Source organism: Cavia porcellus, unplaced genomic scaffold (genome assembly GCF_034190915.1).
Source record: "Cavia porcellus strain 051 isolate PalLab524CR breed Dunkin Hartley unplaced genomic scaffold, mCavPor4.1 scaffold_12, whole genome shotgun sequence".
Lineage (NCBI taxonomy): Eukaryota > Metazoa > Chordata > Mammalia > Rodentia > Caviidae > Cavia > Cavia porcellus.
Genome location: NW_026947495.1, coordinates 56,130,992 through 56,156,217, shown reverse-complemented (window position 1 = coordinate 56,156,217; position 25,226 = coordinate 56,130,992). Strand labels below are relative to the sequence as shown.

Genomic DNA, 25,226 nt, shown 5'->3' with positions numbered 1-25,226 from the left:
GAAATAACTCACTCTCTTACAAAAAGAATGGAGCGAAACCTGTACACATTTGCCTTCTGTAGCAAATGCCAGCAAGCTGGCCAGCCCTTAAGGATGAATTCTACTCAGGCCTCAAGATGCACCTGGACATACATGTACTTTCTTTCTCTTTATGCCTCTTAGATTTTCCTCTGTGCAGAGTTTCTTTGGTTGAAACACATAACAGAGAGCAGTGGTGTGAAATGATTTCTTCCACGCTTCCCCAAAGCTTAGCTAGTCACTAGTTTATTCCACAGTAAAGTAACATATATTTCAAACTCCCTTCCTCGTGCAGCTAAGGCTTGCTGTTTCAGCCTGGGCTAAAATTAATTAGAGATAAATATCATAATAGAGAAATATTGATCATAGAATATCACTAAGAAGTGTTGGCCCATGTTAATTAACCATCAACATGGTTCTTTGTCTATGGAGGCCAATACATTTTTTTTCTTCAATACTGACAGAACTCATTTGATACATGATCCATATGTTCAAATGCCTGTCACTTTTCCTTCAACCCAGCTCTTGCCTACCATAGACATATTGATGGTCTTATTAATTCTACATTGGCTACTTCAGAACATTATGTATGACCTTGGGGAGCTATAGTATTTGCAAGTAGAGTAATAGAAGTTGTTGCTTTAAATGTGAGGAGCCTCTTGGAGGAGAGCCTTGTAGAAGATCCCTAGGTAAACACAGACCAGGTATAACCTCCCTTTCCCCCACAGTTCATGTAGCTCTAATATGCTACATTACCTGCCATTTCAACACTTTAGAGATTCACTTTTCAAGGGTTATCCATTTATTGTAACTTTTTATTTGTTTTTATAATTTATAATGTTTTTATTTATTTTATTCAATTTATAATTTAACTTTATAGTTTGTTTTTGTTGTGACAGGTTGAACTTTGAACTCATTATTTGCCCCAGCTGGGCTCAAGCTTGCAGAGAGTGATCCTCCTTCCTCAGACTCCAAGTGCTGAGATTACTGTGTAATCTTGGTTTTCCAGTCTTTTTAAAAAGCTAAATATTTCTTGAAAGGTTAAGGGGCTATTGACCACTTGTACCTACTAATCACACTAGTCCAAATGTCTTTGCATTCTTTTCACTGGTTCAGACCAATTGTATTTAGGAATATGAGTTCTCACAGGGAATAAAGAAGGGAAGCAGTGAATTTTGGAGCATGGAATTCTCCAGAGAGAAAGGAAGGGGGCAATTTTGGAAGGCAGTGAAAAGGAGGCCCAAGGAAACAGGACAGAGACAACAAGCAATGCAATAAAATAATGAACCAGTTTTGTTTCATGCAAAATTCTGCTCAGAAATATCCATGAATTCAGGGGAAAAAAATTCTTCCTTTCCTTCTCTTTGTAGGGCTTCCTGGGGTACCCAGATCTCAGCTTGGCATTTTCATCCATACCCTACTTTAGCTATGTTATGAATTAAAGAGCCTTCTGTGTGCTGACCTGAGCAGCTAATCACTGCACGTGACGTGGTTTTCAGCGGAACCTACTCTCCATTTGAACACCTGAGCTATCTCAAGCTTTGGGACAGAAGGTGTTTGCAGGAATTCCCATGTATGTCTCTAAGCTGTATTGTCACTGCAGTCTCCACAGTATGCTCATCAGACACTCGGTGTTCAAGCATGGAAATGCACATCAAAACAGAAGGCTTAAACGCATGGTGTGCTCTGTTACAGCCAGGACATCTGGATGAATGTAGACTAAGTAAACTATCCAGTTGTTTATCTACTTTAGAGAAAGTAGACAAGTATTTGTGTAACAGATTTTTATTCCTTTATTTTATTTTAATTTCTGGTAGTGAGTAGCCTGTTTTTAAGCTGCAGTATCGCCTACTGAACTGTGAGAAGGGAGGAGCATTGAGCTCAGTGGGTGTGATAGGACTACAGGGGATTAGCTCTGGGTTCTCTTGTAAGGCATGGATCCAGTGAGGATCAGACAAAGTGGAGCAAGGTACGTGGCCTGGCTACGTATGTATTCCTTTTTCATCCTTTTCCTCTTTTTTGGCACTCTGAACCAGAGGCTTGATCCCAGCTCTGATTTCAGCTATTTTAAGCCTCTTAACTTTCTTATATTTGTCCTGTGAGACACAATTTAAAAGCAGGATGTGCTCCGATGCAGTTTTTTTCAAAGTCCTATCAAAGGCCACTGGCCCAGAAGCTTGTGGGCTACTTAATGTAAATGAAGATTCCTAGGCCTTTCTATAATCAGCAAATCAGCAACACTGGAGGACAAGTTGCTGGGAATCTGTTCTAAATAAACTCTCTGCGTGAGTCTAATCTAGGCCTAAAAGAACTATTGCATTATAGCCTCGCTCTTAGTCATGACACTTTCATTTTTCAATTTTATTAGCCTATAGAACCTAGAAATCCAGCAATGTAAGTTATAAGTATCTGGGTGCTTCTGAAAGTGTACTGTAGGCAAATTAGAAAGTGGGTAACAATTCATCACAGACATGTGCTCTAGTCTAATTTATTCTTAAGCATGTCAGGCATTTTTCTGTCAAATCTGATTTCCATAGAAGATCAATAAGGGAATACACTGCCAATATGGTAATCATTTATTATTTAATTTTGCAAAATCCTTGTTCTAAGCAATTGGCATTTGAAACAAATCAGCCCTTCATTGGCAGTAATAATACTTTATTGCCTTTGTTCTAAAGTATTTATCTCATTTCCATTATTTCTATTGTATACAGGCACAAAATCCACAAAGCCCTGTTTGCCACAGTGCACAGTGACTGGTGAGCTAAGGGGATGTGTTCTTTCCATAGATTAGCAGCCAGAAGAAGTTATTTTCTTTAAGGATCCACTAAATTGGTCTGTGATGAAGCAGGCTGAATGAAGAGGGCTCTGCAGGGTAGAATAATGCTTTCATAATCATGCCTAAGCAGATTTATTGCAGTTAAAATAATTACCAAGTGGATTGTTTAGAATCAAGACAACCACTTGGAGAGTAGGTGAATTCTCCCACATTTTCACGGAAAGGGAAGAAGATGAATGTCAATATGATGGGGACAGAATCTCCACAGAATCTTGTCTGGGTAGAGATAACAGAAGCACTCCAGAATATGAAAATTCTTCACGAGGGATTTGTGTGTGTGTGTGTGTGTGTGTGTGTGTGTGTGTGTGCATACCTGTGTGTATACCTGATTTCACCTACTAGCAATGAAAATGAGGATCAGTAAGGACCAGGAACCTCCAAGCCAGATCTAACTTTACTTATCCACTTGTGCTTGGGTTTCACTTCTAGTTAGACTCTTCTAGACCAGTGTAGCTCTGGTCTAAAGGCCAGCCCATATTGAGGGGTCCAGGACCCACTAGCAACAGTTCTGCTGGGGGTTGTTGTTCTAGTCTGGCAAGTATGAGGGCCTCTGCTATTACCTTACTTCTACATTTTTCTTTATTTAAAAACAAGTGCTGCTTGCATTTCTAATTTTCAAACTTGGTATATTGTTTGGTTTGGGCTCTGTTTCCAAAGCAATTGCACCTCTCTCCAATGCTTTGCATACACAAAGAGTTTCATCAGTGCCAGGGGGCTGCTCTGTACATGGTTGTTTTCCAGTCGCCTTGGACAGGTAGGTAGATAATCCAGTGTGGCTCCTAGTCACACTTACTGTTCATCGCAGATTTATCTTGTTTGCGAAGCTTGCTCAATACAATCAAAGCTATGTGCATTGAGATCTCCTGCCTCTCCTGGCTCACTTAGCATGCATTTTGGCTTGAATTTGTAAAGTTCATTTCCTTTACCTCTGCAGGTCATTAGAAACTCCCCAAATGTGGTTGCCTAAGGGCCATGTGAGTAAGGATGTCAGTCATGCTGTTTTTAACTATTGTGAGACTCTAAGTTAAGGGTGTGTGTGTGTGTGTGTGTGTGTTTCCTTTTAGGAGCTTTGTTAACCTAGGAGATGTTCATTCGTTGGAACTAGAGTGTCCTTTTCCTGTCAGGCAAATCCTGTGTAGAGAAGTCACAAATTGTGATGTGTGTAGGAACTATTATTCTATACTGATTGGAAAGGTTGCACTTTACTAAAGAACAAATAGAGTGCCTCTTTTTGGAAAGGCTAGAATAAATCTACATAAATGGTGTACAAAATCACACACGTCTCATGGCTATAAAAGCAACATGTTTTATACTTTTATTGCCTTTATGAAATTAACATAGAGTATTCTCCTTTAATTTATCATGAAACTTAGAAGTATTTTTGAGTGTTTAAATATACACAGAAGGTTAAAGGCATTATTCTCCCTATTTAAAAAATATTCTACATTACAATAACTCAACATGAAATGCCTACTGTACATAATACCTATTGTGTTGCTCTGTTTGCACTTTTCATCTTGCAAATGTTTTAGTTTCTCATTGCATCTCTTAAACTCTTTTCATAAAGTAAAAGTTCTTTATATGTCAAAAAAACGTAGGCAGTATGATTTGCAGTAGATCAGACAACCATGGAACAATGCAGTACTGGGCACAGTGTCTGATTTTCCTATGTAGCATCCAAATGAGACATTGTAAAGAAAAGATTCATTTCAGGCTCTCACAGTTTTGCCACACCTGAACACAATGCCAGTGTCTCTAATTTCAGTCAACCCCTGCCTGATAATCCCCTTCCTCGGTCTCTGCAGCTGTCTACCTGATCTGTTGATCAGAAACATGGGCACATATTCCACAGTGAACTTAATTAAATCTTGCAGGAATTAGAGTGACAGAAAAACATGAGCAGCTACATTAACTGCTGCTAACACAGGTTTCCACGTTTCTCAGTGGTTCATCAACCACTCCATGCTTACTTCTCGTGATTTACTCTCCATAGGCTCCCCAAATATTTTCCACCCTAATGCCCATAACTTCTATCAGAGAGCAGTTCAATATGCCTGGGATAGATTGACTATCTTCTTTTCACTGTCTGCCTGGTCAGCTTCCAATTACCACCAGCACTCCTATTTCTCTAATGATGGTATTTCCTCATTTGGAATACTTGCAGGAATAGTCCTGTTCTGAACTTTCTCTGTGACCAGACTTATCCTCTACTCCAACTTCAATATATTTTGCCCTAAATTATTAATATTTGTGTTATGATTGATACCCTGTGACAATTTGAGAAGTTCACAAGTTTTACTGACAGACTCAGCTGGGAGCCAGGATCTTTACTTTGTAAATATCCTCATCCTGTGCAAGAGAAGGGCACCGAGATTTTGTGAGTGCTAAACCAACCCTGGAGTAGGGTGACCTGTGTACAATATAAGGCAGGAAAAGAGGCTTGTTCTTTCCCCTTTTGCTTTGGTTGCTGCTTTGAAGTGTTGTCCCACTACCACACTATCCTGCCTTGAAGCCAGCTGATTATGGACTAAAATCTCCACAAACAGTGAGCTAAATAAACTTTTCAACTTTTCCGTCCTTAATTTTGGGTGTGGAGTGTTTTGTCCCAGCAGTGAGAGAAAAGTAACAAGGACAATTTGGTAAAACATAAAGGTTTATAATTATCTTGTATCTTTTCCCGAATCTTATCTGGTCTCTTACACTGTAATCATGAACTGGTTGCCTAGAATCTTGCAAACTTTGAACAAGGGCTTGAAGATATTACAACACATTTTATTTTATTATTTTATTTTATTTTTTTATTTGTGTGCACTTTGACAAGAATAAGCAGAGCTTAGTTAACTTTCACAGGCTGGCCTCAATCATATGATCCTCCTGTGTCAGACTCCTAACTCAGCAGGACATATAAGCATACTACTATCACTAGATTCAAGATATATTTGAAATATCTTCAGTGTCCAAAGATACTCTAGCATTTTGTCTGTGTGGACAGGTCAACAAAATGTCACCATTTCTTTGCAACCAAATATAATCTCCAGGGGGGTGATATCTTTCCCCAAGGGTTAACAGACTATGGTGTACAGGCTTAACCTAGCCTGCTCACTGTTTTGTAAGCAAAGTTTTATTTGAAAGTAGCTATGCTCATTCTTTCATTTGTTTATGCATATTTCTATGCTGCAAAAGCAAAGTTAAATAGTCGTGCCAGAAACTTTAGTGTATGACCCCCACAGCTAAAAATATTTACCAGCCAGTACTTTGCAGAAAAAGTCAGACTACATCTATCTTATACTCTGCCATTATATCCTGTCTTCACATGACCTTCAATATATTTCTATCTGTAGAATTAGTACCAACCAGGTATTGAGATATCTAATTGGTTGAATTCCAAGGTATTTCACCAAAAGAGATGAAGCTTATTTTCAAATTAGTAACATATGACTGAAGACATTAGTATATGTGAAATAAACAAACATACAGTTAAACTAAGATTTCTAGAAGAACTGACTTCTCAAAAATGCCACTAATCAATAGGTAAGCAAGAAACAAATTATTAATAATAATTGAAGTTCAATGTGGACTCAAAAATACCAATTTTATTCCTTGGTGAGTGTTCTCCTTACAGCCCATTTACTCAGACCACACCCTGCTGCTAGACAAATTCAGCCTTATCGGATTGGAGAGAAAATTGCTATTGATTTTTTCCCTTTAAATATTACAATGGCATGCTTATAAATGTTTACAACATGCAGACTTGCAAAAAGACAAGATAAAAAATTTTGTAGCCTCATTTACTAAATTGAGCCTGATAAAAAGAAAGCAAAATTTCTCATACAAATCAAAAGAAAATGCTGATAGTTAATGTTATGAAATAATCATTCTGTAAGACTATGTATATAACTCATAAAGTTTAAAATGGCTGAAGGAATGGGTTTTACACTTTATCATGCTAAGTTTTATTTTTCCTCTGCACTGATTAAAATAAAGGAATCATCATTGTCAATGGGTAGAGCCTGTTATATTGCTTTTATCAACTGCAAGGAGGTGTAAATACAAACTGTAAAACAGAAGAGAAAGATCATGACTCACTGTCTGACAGTGAAGCTATTAAACACAATCAAAGACTCAGAATGAACTCATGTTGCCTTTCAACACATTGCTAAAGAATGCTTCTTGCTGTAAAATGAGGATAAAATGTCACAATTTAAAAACAATTGTTGGTGAAACCTGGTTTATAGCATTTCAAACAACTTTAAGCCTTCAAGTGGAGCAGATCTACTTACCAAAGGGCATGTCACACAAGCATTTAATCTGGATCCAGGGCTTCCCAAATGTAATCAATAACTGATTAAAGTTGATCCTTTGGAGCATTATCATCTGAAACCTTAGGACACTGATTGGTTAAAATAGATAATCTACCGAATGAATAAAGTCTCACATATGGTAACAGAATCAACGCTTGTTGTCTCTTACAGAATATGATGCTTTATCCTCAGGAAGTCAGTTGGGCTATGAGGTAAGGCGTACAGTTCTATATTGAGAGGTGAAAATCCTGCCATTGGTGTAGGATTCTAGGAGCTTGAGTGAAAGGAACAGATGGGCTGGAGAACTGGACATGTACGTACAAGAGACCTACAGGACAATCCCCAACTTCCTTGAGTGTTACCTAAAAAGTTTAGTAATATTTTTAACAGTCCTTTACAGCATGTGTCTTCAAGGTTAAATTATTACAGAACACCTGTTTCTGAAAGGGCTGTGAAGCAAAAGACTTTTGTGATGAATGAGATACATTCTGTAAGAGAGGCATGACTATTTGAAAACTGAAGCACCTCTTCTAAGGCTATCTCTTGGCCTTGCTCACAAATATGGGCGCAATTTAGTGATGCTCCGATTGTGTATTGTAGGTTCTCTTTGGTTTCCAGGTTCAGGAGCCAAATGCTTCCACTTGAATCTCTGTACACTTTGCACAGAGCCTGCAGCACAGAAGCTGCCTAATAAATGTGTGACATGAATGGTCACATAATGATTATCATTATTTATTAAGGAGCAGGATGGGGACACAAAGAGACGCTGACCTTTGTAAGCAAGATTGGTTTGTCTGGCAATATCCACACAGTACAAAGCCCATTCAAACACTTTTGAGCTCATATCTTGCTCTCCCATAACAAGTTTCAAATGCTAACATTTATTGTGGGGATCAATGCAACTAATGGACTCCTGGCTTTGTACTCCAACTTCAGTTACAGCCCCTTTCTAATTCGTGTCCCACTAATTTTCTCCTTCTGAAATTCTGTATCGTGCATCTCCTTTGAGAGGCCTGTTTTGAGCCTTCTTTTTTCAGCCTCCACGCCTTCTGCTACTTCAGCTCTGACCCCTGTGTGACCATCAGCACTCTGGCAACTCTCCACACCAACCGTGACTCTCCCATAACAAGGAGGAAGCTTGTCTGGGAAGGAATAATGTCAGAAAATACTTCAAGAGATATTCTAACTCCTGCTTGCCTTTACAATTTTTAGATTTTTCTTAGAACATCTTTGCAGCACACAAAGATAGCATCCATGCTGGGGAACTGGTACAGGTGCAGAACACATATTAATTCTTTTTACTTCCCTACCCATCTCCTGCTTCTCCCCTCTGCTTTCTGAATTCCTGGGAATTTCTAGCAGAAGTGAGAGCAGACTCTTTTCGGCAATGATGAATTTCAAAGATTTTTCTGGTTATCTCTCACCTCAGTGAATACCGATGGCTTGCCTTAGGTCATCTGCAGGAAAGTAATGACCACCCCCAACTGCCAATATTTATAGGAATGGGAGACCAGGTTACTTATAAGTAAAAGGCTGAGCATTGTTTAACACTCAGCTTACCACACTGTGTTTCCTCTGGATCTCCCAGAGAGCTCACATTATAATCTTAACTAGCATTATACTTATTGCTTTATTTTCTTCTTGCAATGCCTTAGTACCTACTTGGGAACAGTTCCTTTGTACTTCTTATTCATTTATTCCCCAGAAAACTGGCAGTGAACTTTGTAGAAATAAGAATACCACAAATGCTTACTAAATTTAAGGAAAGATCAGGGGAACACATGGGATCATATTCAGTTCTAGTTTGGTGAAGCGAATACCAAGCCACCAGAATGAAACAAGACTTTTGACCAGTTTTATGCTTAGTTTTAATAGTTCTGATCAAAATTACTTATATGTATTCTGAAATCTTGCAAATGCAGTGAATAACCTCCAGTTCGCCCCTGACACCTTCACGTATTTGGCAACCTATCTGTTAATCTCTATGGCTGCTTCTCACTCTCATGACTCTTGCCTAATGAGATCCCAGATGAGATGGTGCGGGAAACTGTGCCTCTTGGGCTACACTCATGGGACATTCATGTGGATGTTTCTTTTCTTCATTTTTCAAAAATTCATACTTTGTTAGGAAGTGAAGAAGGGAAAGCTGGGAACTAGATAAGTTTCTTGTGAGCCCCTTCCACTTCTAGTTTTCCTGCTGTTTCTCTTCTCCACCTACGATGGCTTCCTATTGCTTTCTGGGTGGTTAGAGACCTCATCTTGTCCTGCACCTTTCAAACTGGATATCTCTAATTCTTAAAAAATTGTCCTCAGCCTAGTTCCACTGGAAATACTCCAACATATGAATTAGTTATATGATGTTAATGAATGATAGCAGCTTAAGACATTTTCTGGTTCAGAGGGATTTGCATTTTGATAAGGGGCAATGCCCTGACCCACAGGAATAAATTGCTAATAGTAGAATTTCAGTCTTCAGGGATGGTATTAAGGGTCAGAAAGTCTCCAACATCATCATATTGGCTGTTCCAACTAACAGCACAGGGGACTGTCACTCCTACAGTGCTGTCCCCCTTTGCCACCATTAATAATTAAGAAGTTACTTTAGTTAGAAGACCCAAATGCTGAGACTGGCTAATACTGAACTCATAAGAAAGGAGAAAATACCAACATACTGTGCCAAGTCATGCATTGGAAAGTGGGTGGAGTGTAGGGAGAGGGAAGAAAGGAAATCAGAAAGGAGGGAGAAAGTCAACAAAATAAGGAATGAAAGAATTATCTCTCGGGGCCTGGGGATTTTAGCTTAGCGGCATAAGCACCTGCCTTGCAAGCAGGCAGTCGTGAGTTTGATCCCCGGTACCGATAAAAAGGAAAAAGACAAAAAAAAAATTATCTCTTTACTTAGAAGATATTAGAATATCATCAGATATATTAATATCTATTCATTCTTAGTAACTCTAGTAAGATCAGATTACATATATTAATCTATTTTTTCTGAAAAATTTGTAACATTGGAGAACTGAAAAGACACAACATATTTAAGGGCTACTACAAAAGGCCTTAAAATTTAAAAAAGAAAGTTATGGTGATAGTTTGGCATCCTAAGTTAATATATAACAAAGAATACTAAGTTTTACAAACTGACACTGCATAGTTTTTTACCAAATTGCTAATTGAAGTGTGGCCAGTTTTCTAGTGCTGAGAATAGTGTATTCACAGCTCTGCACTCACCTGTTTCTGAATAAAGGCAATAATAAATGAATTTGTCCAATAGCAGGATTCAGCTTTATTCTTTGGACTTGGAACTTTTCTTTCTTTTTTGAAAGTAACAAATTGCACACAGAACATGGTGCTGACCTTTGATTAGGTCATGCATATCACATTATGGATATGAAGAAAAAGCTTGAAAGGGCTTTGAGAGATGATTATGCATGAAATAAATCAATGTAGTTAGCTTTCAAATACATGTCACTGTGTTATGTTTTTCAACTGAATTTTGAAATGTTATAAACATCTCATTTTGTCTTTTAAAAACAAAGAATAAAGGTTACCTATGACATTTAGAAAAGATAATTTAAATTTTATAAATTAAAAAATAAAGTTAATTTTTAGCATGAGTTTTATAAATGTCTTATAGTTAACTGAACAATATGGTAATATTATTAATGTAAATTACTTAGGAAAAAATTAAGGTCCCAGTCTTTGAAATGATTCTATATCCTTCTAAATTATCTTAAGTCTTGGAAATGTTTCTCCATTTCTACCTAAAATGAACATATCAGACTCAGCAAATTAGATGTTGATTAAGACAGATTTGATAAAATGATATCATTACAAGAAGATGGACATTCTTGGAAAGAATTAAAAAGACATGGAGAAAAATACAAGAATGTTAATTTTAAATGCAACAGGAGTCACAGTAAGAGAGATTAATGATAAAAGAGGGGGTGTAATATATAAATCTAATATTTGGTTGAAATTTTTCCAGAACGGATGAAAAACATGAATCCACAGGGAACAGCAGCATGCCTAGGCCAATATGCATTCTATAATACTCACTGCAGAATAAACATGTAGAAATCCACAACTAGACATAACCACTAAAATTACAGAACATCAAAAATGTAGAGAGTACTTAGAATAGCTAGAGAAAAGACAATTTAAAAAGCTGAAAATTTAACAGTAAAATTCACAACATCAAAAGAACTCAGAAGTCAATGGAATAATGTTTCCAATGGGCAGATGAAAAATAATTTTTAACACAAACATTAAAACTATCTTTTAAGAATGAGGATAAAATAGATGTATTTTCATTTAAAAAACAACAGATAAAGATTTGCAACAAGTAATCACTAGGGGAATATTAACCTTATATCCATTTTAAGAAGGAAATTTGTCTAAAAAGGATAGTCTGAAATGTAAGAAGCAACAGAGAAAAGGAACTGTTTACTAGGCAAATAGATGGAAACAAATGTGGTCTATATAAATACATTAACTCTAATTCAAGAATTTTAAAAAGATAGATCATAATGTGAATATTAATAGGTTGTTCCAACATCCTTATACTTTTTTAGGTAGGGTTAATGTGTATTGACACATTAGAGGTTTATTAACTTGTTTAAATCTCTAGGGAAGATTAAGATGTTCGAAAACAAGCGAAGCCCCAAAGAAGTATAATAACAGAAATGATAAAGATGAGTTTGTAGTAACCAATGAAATAAACATTAAAACAGATGGCCAACAGATTAAAATTGTTTCTCTGAAGATACTATTAAGGTGGACAAATCTGTGACAGGATTAAGAGGAAAAGAGAGAAGACATAAATCTAAAATATTTGTAATATAAAAGGCAAAACTACAAATATTTGAGACATTTCAAATAATAAAAATAAATTCAAAGAAAGTATGGTAACAATGTGCAAATTCAGACAAAACGGAAGGGGACATTTTTACCAATACTGATTTAAAATATAGAATAGTGAAATAGTTCTATAATTATGAAAGCATTTTAGTTGAAAAATAGGCAAAACATAAAAACAGTATATCCTAGAAGAAATAATAGAGAATAAATACATTTAAAATTTCACTGTAGTCAGAAATTCACAGGTTAATACTACACTGGCAAACATTTTGTTTTCTTGTTTGGTAAAAAGACAAGGCATCAGACAATATTAAATGTTGCTACTCATGTGGTTCAGGGCTGGTGGGTCTTTAAATTGTTTTAATTGCAATAGAAAAATATGGCAAACTATTCTGTAAAGCTAAACTTACATAACCTTCACTCCCATTATTCCTCTCCTAATTATATAGCAGAGATGCTCCTGTGTGTGTGTATGGGGAGACACTGCTAAAATGACAAAGAACTGGACTGTGCACCAGCAGGAGGAACGATTAATAAATGTGTTATGAGCTCATTGACACATTAGGTAGTGATGACAATGAGTGAATTATATATATATATATATATATATATATATATATATATATATATAGTGTGTAAGTCTTAAAAACAGTATGCATTGAAAAAGCAAGGTATGGAAACTACATGTAGGGGGATATGATCTTTTAAAGTACAAAAACCAATGAAAACCAAACAATGTATTATTTAGGACTATATAAGCAATACATCTTTTGTCTTTATAAATAAAAAGAAAGTGATAAAACAGAACTTTGCATAGTAGATAGACTGAGGAGGAAGTAAGGAGCAGGTTGGAGGAGACACAAAACACATATACAAATGTATAAAAATAATTTTTCTTTTCTAAATTGAGAGATAGTTTCATAGATATTAATCATATTATTACTCATAACATATAGGCATCTGAACTGTGCATTTTAATATTTCAAATACTGAAAAATACAATTAAATAATTTCTGTGATCATACATTTGATGGATCCTGATTATTTCCCAAATAAGATTTTCAGTAATTAATATGAAGTTTCCAATATATCTTCACTCTGCTTTAGTAGGTCATCATTCAGCAAAGTTAGAACAAAATTCTTTACTGCACCACAGGTTATCACATACCTACAATGTAGCCATACAATTCTACTCCCTTTTATTGACTATCCAATATATTTTTTATTCTTGTCTATTTTCTTAAACTATTTCTTTGGCTTTCAATATCTTTATTTTTCAAATATTTTCTACAAAGCCTTCCTCATGTATCAGGACCAGCTCTTCCTCTTCTCCCATTGTGGACCAACTCCTCCGACTCCAGGGGCTCCAGCTGCACTGCTGGTGCCTGCACTGTGCTGTAATGTGCACACCAGCAGGAAAGGGCCAAGTCACAGTGGTGAAAAATGGTCTTTCATACCACTCTGCATGGATTACACTGAAAGTAATCTTGGGGGTAGTATTTCATCAGAAAGTGAGAGTATAGTAAAGTGGGCTTCCGGGAAAGATGAGACTGAAGATGGCAAGGGAGATGCACAGAAGAGCATCCATAGATTGAACTACATTAATAGGACCTTCCAGAGTCATTTGGATTCATTAGAGTATGTTCTTGTAGCCACACTGTTGAGAGATGTCCTCAACAACTTGGCAAAGATAAATTGAAAGTATATATCAACTCTCCACTTGATAGCATTAATATTTTGTGGCATGTAATTTTCCTTATCCTATTATATAACGTTATGTGGCCTCAATAAGTTCTTAAATTGCCTTTGTATGGTACTGAATTAAATACTCCCTGTTGCCAACATTACAATTGCTAGATAGCTGTCCTCCATCACTGTAATCAAGTTATCATGTCAAATGTGGTCAAAGAGCAGCATTCTCTAGAAGCCTATTTTTATGAAGGACTAGCTTCAAGGCACAAAGTGTTGTAATGGTTTGGATCACTGTGTGCAGAGGCCCCTGTATTACAGGCTTGGTCCCAGAGTGGTGCTAAAGGGAAGTGGTGAGAATTTTAGGGGCCAGAACCTCATGGAGATCTTCAGATCCTGTGGGGAGAGAGCATATTCTCAAAGAGCGTAGTAGGTCCTTGGTCTCTTCCTCTTCCCCTTTGGTTCCTGGCTGACGAGGTGAAGTTTTTGTCTTCCACACACTTTCATCATGATGTGCTGCTTCACCACAGGCAGATCAATCAGTCATGAACTAGACCTCCCTAAAGTGTGCGTGAAAATAAACCTTTTCATTTATAAGTTAACCATCTCAGTTGTAGTGGAAAGCTACCCAGCATACACATTTAACCTGGTTCTTCAGTAGGTATGTCTGGAAGCAGTAGGAAGGGTGCACTCCGGCAGAGAGGAGTATTTTATCACCGATAGCACTTACGACTGGCTCACATGATTATAATGAAGAGCCTGGTTTTAGTGAATTTTATTGTTATTTTTAAAAACACTCCAAAAACAATTCCCCCAACTCTCTGCCTTCTTCATGGGTCACTTAATTTTGGATTTTCCTACTGGAGTGTAATATTATCTTTAAGGTGCCTTAATTATCTTTGGTACCACAGACCTACATATTTGTAGGTATCTGCAAATATCTATTGTATCTGTTGTCACTGTGTTGTCACTGTGGACAAACATCTGACGTAAGTATCTGTTGAAGGAAGGAGTTTAATTTTTTGGAAGTACTTGGTGACAGCCAGACCCCCAATTACACTGATATTTATATTACAGCCTCAGCAAGAGCTTTGGTCTTGTCTCTGTGGGCAAATGTATTCTGCCTACTGTCTTCCTTCCCCTTCTCTCATGCTGTCCTTCAACACACAGAACATGTAAGCTACAGCGACTGGGTATACACTGACCAAACGCTTCTTTCAGTGACCAACCACGTCATCAAATATCCATCTTGTTTTTGCCTCTCCACTCTCCATTAAGGGATGTCAGCTCACCTGTGCAGAGCTAACAACTACCCACAATCCCAGAGGTTATAGACTTGTGAAACACAGCAGTGGCAGAGAGCTGCAGCTTTCAGTCAGTCATGTGGTCAAGAAAGTAAACAACGAAGATTCTATGGTGTGCTGTGTTGCTCAGCTATGATGTTCTGTAGGGTAGGTGCGTTAACTGCCTTTTTGATTATGCCTTGTGACATTTTCAAGTTATGATGGAATTATCAGGATATAACCCTATCGAAACTCCAGGAGCTTCTGTGTTTATTTAATTTTTACTATGAGCCAGCCTTTGGAGTTATACAGAACTTCTAGTTTGATGATGTGCAGACTGACAGAAGAAATATACAAGTGTCATTTAGGGAGAAGCAGTATGGATAAAATAAATTAGGCTAAAATCAGAAAGAGTTGAACAAAATGCCACATACCTAGAAGATATGTGGTGGAAGGGAACAGAATTCATTTTCCTATACTTTTTCAAATTTAAGAAATAAGAGCATTTGGACTGCATTCCTCTTGATGCAGGCCTCAAAAAGAGTTTTCAGTATTGTCACTGTGGACAAACGTCTTCTGCTTCCAGTCTTCCTCGTGTTGTCCTTGATAGCACCAATTAAGATATACTGCTTTATGAATTAGTTTCTGATCTTAAGGACTACCTAACTTTTCACCACCCTACCAAGCTATTGTAAATGTTACACTAGAATTATATGTAAGTTATAAATTTAGAAATTGCAGTTGTTTGGAAAATGGGACAAAAATTCAATTTAAAAAATTTTTCTGACTCCATAGGCTATAGTATAGACATATAATTTATCCTTCTTTACATAAGCTCAATTATTATAGCTCAGGCAACCAGTAGGATGTCAGTCTAATCTGGAGCAACATGGGCAGAGGGGCTGGAACCTGAGCTGGAATTAATGCCCATGAAACTGAAAATTATGGTAGGTTGAGCACAGGGAGATAGAACATTTTATGTCTGTTCATGAAAGAATGAGTCTTTATGCTACCGTCTATCAGTCCAGAACTACCCTGGGAAACCTGGAAAGACACTGTATGTCAGAAAACGGAAGATGTCCAAGATGTGGAATTCAACATATAAATTGTTTGTTGCTTTCAAATATAGGTAACACTTGGATCAAATATAGACAGTACATGACAAAGCAATCAGAAGGGAGAATGTGATTTTCCTCTGAAACTTCTAGCTGTTCTGAGAGTCTAGGAACTCGTGAGGCATTATTTGAAATCCCAGATAGAGATTTGAACTGGAACCCTGTGTGTCTAGACAGAGCCTAAGCTATTTTTTTAAATTTGTGCATGCATGTGCATGTTCATTAGTGGTATTTGAGATACAAAGAGATGAAACACACAGTCACAGAATGTGACCGTGATGTGGTGACTTCTAACAATTATGTGTGCTCCTCTATAGGAAAATATCACTTGACAACAGCTAAATCAAATTACCTCTGTCTTTTGGGTATATGCTATGTGGGTCCTACCTTCTCATTGTGTTCGTCATTAAGACTGCATTGCTTTTTAAAAATGAATTTGGTCTTTTCTATTAACTTAAAATTTTCACTCATTGACCCACTTCACAATGACATTTAACAAAGAAAGATTTCCTATTAATTAGAATTGTTGCCTCTCTATCTTATTAATATCCTTGTTTTATCATAAGTTCAATGGACTTTTGTTCTGTTCAAAACATTTGCTTAAGAGCTATCTCATTATTTCTTGCATAGATTTTCTCACAACCTTGTCTCTGTCATTTTAGAATTCCATTGTAAAACCTGAAATCCTGATGCTACTGCCAGATAATCTTTTTCTTTATTTCTGTCTTTCTACTAGAAACCTTTTGGAAAGAGAAGAAACATGGCATCTAATGCTCCAGGGAATCTTAGCACATTGTTTTGGAGGTTTGCAAACATGAAACAGTTATGTGTCAATTCATGGCTCTCAGGTCTGGAAAATTTATCTGGTTTAATCCATCATTCTATATTTACGTTTCCTTCTTAAGATTCCTGCCAAGTGTTTTTCTGGCTTATGTTAGAAACTCCATTGATGAGGTAAGTGTGAGACACAATTGCCACCATAAACTGTTCTAGCAGAGAAGTCTTCTCATTCTCTGCCAGTAGATAGATTCCACTGGCTCTTCTCATTGGACTCATGTGAAACATACAGAATCAGACTGTTAAAGAATCTTGGAGTTGATTTCTTCCTGGTCCTCCATTCACAGGCTTATCACAGTCTCCAAGTCAACTTTTCAATTACGGACATTAAATATTACTGGCCTCCAAGATCTCTCTTCAACTGAAGTCATTATGGGTCTTTTGACCTTTAAACTGCTCTTTTCTGAGCAGACTCTAATTTTTTATATTACTTTTAAACGGCAAAAATCAAAACTGAACATAAGACACAGCCCTTCCTTGCAGGCCAATGATCTACCACTCTACTCCTTTTGAATACAGTTATTTGACCAGGCATGAATTCAATGAATGCTCATAAAGAGCTCAGCCTCTGTAGTCAGAAACTTTTGGATCTGAAATTGAGCTTTTCTTAGGAATATGACATAAATAAAGTTAATCTTATTTGAGCCAGAATTTCCTAATCCACTGAACAGAGATTATAGAGTACCTTCCTCACATAACAGTGCAAGGAAAACACTTAGCACAAGGCCAGGCACAGACAATAAACTATCTTTAAAACTTATATTGTGAGATGAGAGATCTGAATCTTTTTTTTTTTTTTTTTTTTTGCACCAGGAACTGAACTTAGGAACTCTCCCTTGCCAGGCAGGCGCTGTGCCACTAAGCTAAATCTTCAACCCTGAAGAGATCTAAAGCGTTAAAGAGAATAATAAATTTTGGAGAAAAATATAATTTTAAAATCTGCATTGCTTGGAAGCAGAACTTTAACAAAGGAAAGATTAAGCACCACTAATTGTTCCTGTAAAAGAAATTTATTAGAATGAGTTCATTGATTTAATTCTATTGAGAGATCTAACATCTGGAATTTATTCCAGCTGAGTTCTTGAAATCTTTTGAATTTATTAATACACTTCAGCAGAAATCTAATTCTGAATGAGCAATAGAGTTAACTAGATTGCTGGGCTTGGTATTTTAAGGTTGCTCTCTCCTCACCCATTATTATCTTGAACTCCTAATGCATTCTTAAGGAGTCTTATGTGTACACCAGTAAAGAAAGACAGTGAGGAACATTTTCCAGGCATGCTGAATATCTCTTGTTATAGCCGTCTTGGTATTTGGGAGATACTTGTATGATCTTCATATTTTGAGTGAAATAAGAATTTTTTATTTTAGTATTTGTAAGGACTAGTAACTATTTTCTTAAATATGGTAGTAATTTATACATTTTGGTATTGAACTTCCATTTTGAGTGCCTCAAAACACATGGTTGAATAGTTAAAAACAGTAGACTTAGTGTTGTCATAGTAAGATTTAGAGTCAATTGACCCTGGTTCAAATCCTGGAGCTCCCATAAGCTTTTTGATTTGGATACATTATGGTATCCAGTGCTATCCCTTTGTCTTTCATCAGTAAATTAGAGGGTATGATATTAATCACTTCAGAGAGTTTCTATACATGAGGTAACACATATGAACTGTATCATTCAGGGCATGGCTTAATAATGCTAGTTTTCCTTCTCTTTCTTCTTCATATGGGTTCATTCGTATCCTTATTACTTGCAAGGTGGTCATTAGCAAGTTATTTCTTTGCATTATCAATTTTTCTATCTTTTTGAAAGGCATATTTGTAAATATTTCTTAAGAGAGTTGTAAATGAGGCAGTATGTGTAGCATATTTTGGACAGAGTAGAGGTTCAACAAATCACTTTGCATTCTTTTTCCAATCTCCACAGGAGTTCAAGTGAAATGTGTTTTCCTTACATTTGGAAAACCAAATATGACCCATTGAAAATGTTGCTCAAATATTATGCTACACATTATCCAACCTAAGCAGTCTCTGCCAAGACAGTAAGGGAGGATAGAAATAAATTGGAATCCACACTGTCATTGCTCTCGCTTTGTGACTGGCCTTTTGAGATGTTTCGCTGTTGGAGGAGCAGGAGGTTGCTAAACAGTCTACTGGAATTTCATCTTGCCAAATGCTACAGTTAGCAGAGATCTAGGAAATATATCAAAAGGGCATGACTTCCAGAATTTATTGCCAAGTCCAAGGCAATAAAAAAGCAAAATTTGATACAACCAGGGGCTCTTTACACGATAATTTTTCACCACTGCCACGTCCTCTTCAGCTATTTCTCAACATGGTTTTGGAAATCAGAAGGGGAATTTAATGCCTTACTTGAGCATGCTTTCACTTGGCTTAGGCTGATTTATATTTAATATTGTATTCCTTCCTCCAGAGACAGCTGGAATATTGTTGAAATCATTGTTTAGCAATATAAAACCATGTACAAGTTCAGTTACTTGAGCAATGAATGGGATGCCAGCAGTACAAACAGGGAAGGAAAAGAAAATACTCAACATATTAAAAATGAGACAAAGCTGGATGCAGTGGCACATGTCTGTAATTCCAGCACTTGGGAGGCCGAGGCAGGAGGACTGCTATGAATTTGAGGCCATCCTAAACTGCATAATGAAACCTTGTCTCAAAAAAGATGAGAAACAGAGAGAGAGAGAGAGAGAGAGAGAGAGAGAGAGAGAGAGAGAGAGAGACAGAGACAGAGAGACAGAGAGAGAGACAGAGAGAGAGACAGAGAGAGAGAGACAGAGAGAGACAGAGAGAGAGCAGAGAGAAGCAATTATGAATGATACTTGAGAATAGTTGAAGACAAAATAATTCAGGTACAAACAAAAGAGAAAGTTTGGCAGACTGAAAGATGCATTAAAGATATGATAAAAGAAATCAACTGACTCTAAGTATCTCTCTGTCTCCTCTTTACATCATTACTTCATTGAACAGAAAAAATCAAGAATTTATAATAGGGGAACTGAATTGTTGGACATTTTATTTTAATTTATGCACATTAGCAGCACAGAATAGAATTTGTCATGGTGTGCATGTATATAACATATTTAGATTATTTTCATCCCCATAACCCTCCTCTCCTTTTTCCCTTTTCCTAATTCCTTTTTGCATCCAGAAGACTACTTCTTGTTTCCTGTCCTCTCTCCTTTCTCTATTTTTTTTTTTTAGATTGCTTATATAGGGGAAAGCTTATTGATATTCTGCCTTTCTGGGGCTGGTTTATTTCATTTAATAAGACAATGGTCTTCAGTTCTGGTCATTGTCCAGCAAAATACATGATTTTGTTCTCCTTATGACTAAATAGCAGTCTTGTGCATATCGAACCCTTTTCTTTATCCAGTCATCAGTTGGTGGACATTGAAATTGCTTCTATAGTTACTCTATTGTGATCTGTGCCTCTATAAGCATGGGTATGAGAGTTGTCTTTAATTGAAGACAAAGTGACTTTTAAAGAGAACAGTTTATGCTTTATTCTTATGTCATTCAGAGCCACACTTGAGACCCTCTGGAGCCCTTATGAACAACTGGATCATGGTGCTGATTTTGTAGCCACAAGTTCTCATGGTCTAGAGAGCTCTTACTTGTAGGATGCGTTTTTTGTTTTCTGAGTAGTCTCTGAAATGTTCTCAGATATTCCGGCCTGTGCACGCCAACTGAAAATCTTCTTTTGCCTTAGCACAAAAATGGCTTGGAAATTGCATTAACTTCATGTTACAGGAGCAGACAAAGCGAACAAACTTATGAACTGGTAGGAAATTAGATCAAAGACCACTACTGGTTCTCTTTTTTATTTTTTAAGTTTTACATCATAGGTAAGTAGAAACTGGACCAACATATGCTTGCTTCCTTACTGATTTGCTCTAAAATATATATGTCACAGGGCATTTCTTTGGCAGAACATTCCTAGAATTCATAGTTTGAAGCTTTATAGCAAACAGTGATCTTTACAGACCTGTATATATGACTCTTAGATGTCAATAAACCCCTTAGTTCAGGGGTTTATTGCATAAGGTGACTGACGTGTTGTTCAAACACTGAGCATTCTGAGATCTTCTCTCTGAATCATTCTGTGAATTTACCCTGCCCACATTTTTACTTTCCTGGGTAATATCAGAGATGGCAAAATGCCTGGTACTCTCAAGTGAATTCAGCCCACTCAAGATGTCCTCACCTAGCACACTGGAGCATCACGGAACTTGTCAGTGGCTACAGAAGATCTCAAGCTCACAGGAAACACGGTGAAGCATTCCCACAAGAAACCAAAGCCAGAGATTAACAGTTCTGAAGAGTAAGTTTCACAGAGACTTCAATTGTACAATGCTATTAGTACTTGAGGTTTCTCAGCAGCTAACCCTGCACACTTGACAAATCTTGAAATCTTTTTGTGCTTCTGTCATTAGTCTATAAAATGGTGATGGCACCTCTGATGGGACTGCTGTAGCATCAAACTGCATGCAACTGAATTGGTTTTAGGAAATCAGAAACTACTTAAATAAGGCTTCAGGATGTAGATATTGAAAGGCTTAAGAGCACAGTGGAACCAGATAGCCTGGGCGAGAAAATGCAGCTGTCCTGCACTTAAAGGAATGTGTAGGTGCTATCAGCTCCCCTCTGTTCCTGTTTCTAGAGATCTGACTGATGAGAAAATCAGGTTCTCTTCTCACTCCCACCCAGCAACTGTTCTAAAACTGCCTTCACAGGGGTCAGGGATAAATCCTCCATGCTACATCCTGCGGTCTCTTTTCACTCTAGCTGCCACCTCCCCACTGTATGAAACCCATTAGTCGCACTTTCAAGTGTGAAATGGGAAGAAAACCAGCGTCTCTCCCACATGCAGTTGTGAAGATTAAAAAAGGTAACATCTGAAGATGGCACTGTCTTTGACACCCAGTAAACAGTGAAAAAGTGTTGGCTGTTACAGTATAATCTTCATATGTCTACAAAAGAATACTCTTGGCTCTTTATTGTTTTATTTGGTTATCTTCAAAAGGCCATGATGTTATATCAACAGAACACCAAAAAGCTAGGTATAAGAGAAATGACTTCCATTAAAGAACATTTGGCTTTGTCTGCACGGAGTAACTAACCTCGCCAGTGGATTCATTTGCCTCGCTTTCCTGTCCTCCTCCCATTGGGTTATAGATTTCCTACCAACCTGACCATTGTTTTGGGGCTATGCAGACACACTGGGGACTAAACAGTGGAAGCAGTTTCGCAGTTGTTCTGCCAAAGTCCCAGACATGCACTATCAGATACAGCAGTTTTTGTACACTAGATTATTTTCAAGTGAAACTAAATCCTCACCAATGACACCTACTACTGCATGTTGGCTCCACTACTATGGAAAAGACTCACCAGGACTTAATTCTGCCATCTGTTAAAGGTTCAAAAATGTAATTGTTTGGAGTAAGTGCTGTGGATCCAAACAGGTTTGACTTCTAATTATGTAAGTGCTACTTATAACTCTCACTGATTTTAACGTGGTACCCCAAAATGAGAAAATTAGACAGGAAGTCTCACTATAATATTTTGTAATATCAATAAAGCTTATCCACATGTCTCTTTTTATAATTTTATGTCGCCTAATGCATTTTAATTTTTTACTACATTGACTATGTGGACTGAGTTTACAGAAAAATTCAAATCATAAAATGTCTGTTCTAACTAAAGGCATTTTAAATTTGTTATATGAAAATGGAATCAGGTTTGATATTGAGCCTAGAATTTACATTTTTGGCCATATTCATAGACAAATTAAATTTCAATTCCAATACCACCTCTAAAATGCTGCCTTTTGAAGAGAGGTTTAACACAAGTTACTATAGGTCAAAAGCAAAATGAAAGTTTGTTGCATAAATTCTAAGGGCAGAGAAGTAGAAAACAAAATCTTGGAGAAAGACAATTAATAGCCTGAGGCGAGAGGGCTCTGAGAACAAATCCACCTAAGTGTTGAGAAATATCAAGCACCACTGCTCTGCCTCAGAGGGATTAGTCCATGATCCAGTCTATCAGTGGAAAAGAAGATGGAGCAGGAAACAGAGGTAAAAACCTCTGTTTTGAAATTATGTAGTATAAACGAGAGCTGTAGCTGAGTCTGTGGTTTTTTTTTTTTTTTTTATGCATGAAGAATGTGCTCAAATAGCCATAGAAAATAATCAAATGAATTCTGGCATTTTGAAGAAAAAGATTGTGGAAGAAGAGAGAGCAGCAATAATGTTTTAAAACAAAGGACGGTGCAGTTACTACCTCATTTGAAATAACAGCACCATGTGAAGAATGGATACCCTCACTTTGTGTGGTAAGAGACCTGCTCAGATATGGGAAGTAAGGAGACTGCCTGGTTAGCCATGGATGCATATATATATATATATAAAACAGATGATGCTTCTCAAGATTAAGTGTACAGAAAACCATAGAGGTTGACTGGAACAAATATCAGGAGCTTGAGACACTTAAAGACATAGAGGGTGGGTGGTGTCCATAGCCTATCAGCTGACATTCGTTGAGTACTAACTAAGTGCTGATTTTTAAAAAAAAATTTAATCATTTCACAGATAGAAAAACTGAACTTCGGGGAGATTAAATATTTCTAAAATCAATGCAATCAATGTGCAGCTGAAATTCTAATTTAAGGTTGGTTATAGAACAGCCCTCAGTATCGTAACGGCTTAGCAGTCAATTTGTGGTCATTGGCATGTGTGTAGGGTTCCAGTCCCTATCACATTATTTATGAACCCAGTGTGACCTGCAAGATCTGTTAAGAATCAGTTTCCTTGTCTGCAGACTGAGGGTTATACAGGTACTTTCTTCACAGGGCTGTTACTAACTTAACTGAGATAGTATTGGAAAGTACTTTATATAGAGTACGATGCATTGTGACTGCTAAATAAATGTTAACTCTTAATGTCTGTAAAGGCACTTGCCCCTGATTTTATGTGTCTTCCTTTTATGTGGACAAACACAGGAACACATTATATGTGACAAAAATCTATGGTGAAATTTCTAGACACTGATATTTATTTTTTTCTTTCTATATAATTATTACAACTGCATTTGCTATCCTTAACATCTCATTGGGTGGTGGAAAAGGGATGATGGCCTTTAGAGACTGGTGATGAGTTCCAGTCTCAACTGTTTGTAACTGGATAGCCTTTGACAAATCTTGTGTGTGTGTGTTTGTGTGTGTTTGTGTGTGTGTGTGTGTGAGAGAGAGAGAGAGAGAGAGAGAGAGAGAGAGAGAGAGAGAGAGAGTTGTATATGTGTGTGTATCTTTGTGATACTTGTGTGGCTCTGTGTGATTGAATCTAGGCTGTTGCCAGATGAGTGTTCTATCACTGAGGCATACCTCCAGCCCCAAACTAGGCTGTCTCTGACTTGGTAATAAGAATTACTAATAATACTCCTTTTCAGAAAATGATGGGTTTGATAGTAGTCTGTGAACTGTAAAGCACTACACAAATATTATCTGTTATGTTAACACAGTGGGGAAGTTCGGAAAAAGCAAGAAAATAACACATTGCTAGTAAAGTTTGAGAAAAATGTCTAAGTTGGGAATTGTTGCAGACATCACTAAACTGAGACATACTGTACTAAATTTAGATTAAAACATACAAAAAATGAAATGGCACTCAACCTGGAAAAACTGTAACGTGTTATACATGAGGAAGGGACTCAAATGGATTTGGAAAAACCTAGAGAGCAACACTGTGGATGAGTGACCCAGTGGTTATAGGAAGTCAAAAAATAGATCGGAGCTTTTATGAGGTTGTGCAGCATTTAAAAAAGTTCTATTTTGAGCTTTTATAAAGAGATAATGGGCTTTTTTTCTTCCTTTTGGAGCTGGGACAATGCTAGCCAAGCACCCTTCTGGGCATGCAGTTCAGCCAGGAGGCCAGGGTGCCCCATCACTACACACACACACGTACACACTCACACGGACCACATGCTTCTATGAAGGAGAAGAGTCTAATTAGAGGAAAAAGGCATGCAGAGGGCCACCGCTTGCAGCTTTGCAGGTCAATAGCTCCTTTTATGCTTTCACTGTGGGGATTTTGGCCACTTTACTTCTGCACCTGACTCCTGGTCCTGTTGGAATCTGACATGAGTCTAGCTATACAGAGGGAAGGTAAGAAAGAGTCACTGGAAATATATTAAAGAGAATAGAATAATGTAGTGGTAAATATAAATGAATTGTAAAATTGGAAGGGGTAATATGCTTAAGAAT

At 37.1% G+C, this 25,226-nt stretch overlaps 1 protein-coding gene across 8 annotated transcripts in view; it reads right to left on the bottom strand.

Moving 5' to 3' along the window:
• B3galt1 (beta-1,3-galactosyltransferase 1) overlaps nucleotides 1-25,226 on the bottom strand; it is a 529,565-nt gene that overhangs the window by 86,599 nt on the left and 417,740 nt on the right. For 2 of the 8 annotated variants that reach the window (XM_063259216.1, XM_005007666.3), the window contains exon 1: nucleotides 7,138-7,313. The exons of 5 other annotated variants lie outside the window; for them this stretch is intronic. The gene's annotated coding sequence lies outside the window, so the exon portion shown is untranslated. One more of the 8 variants, XM_063259215.1, reaches the window with a different exon arrangement.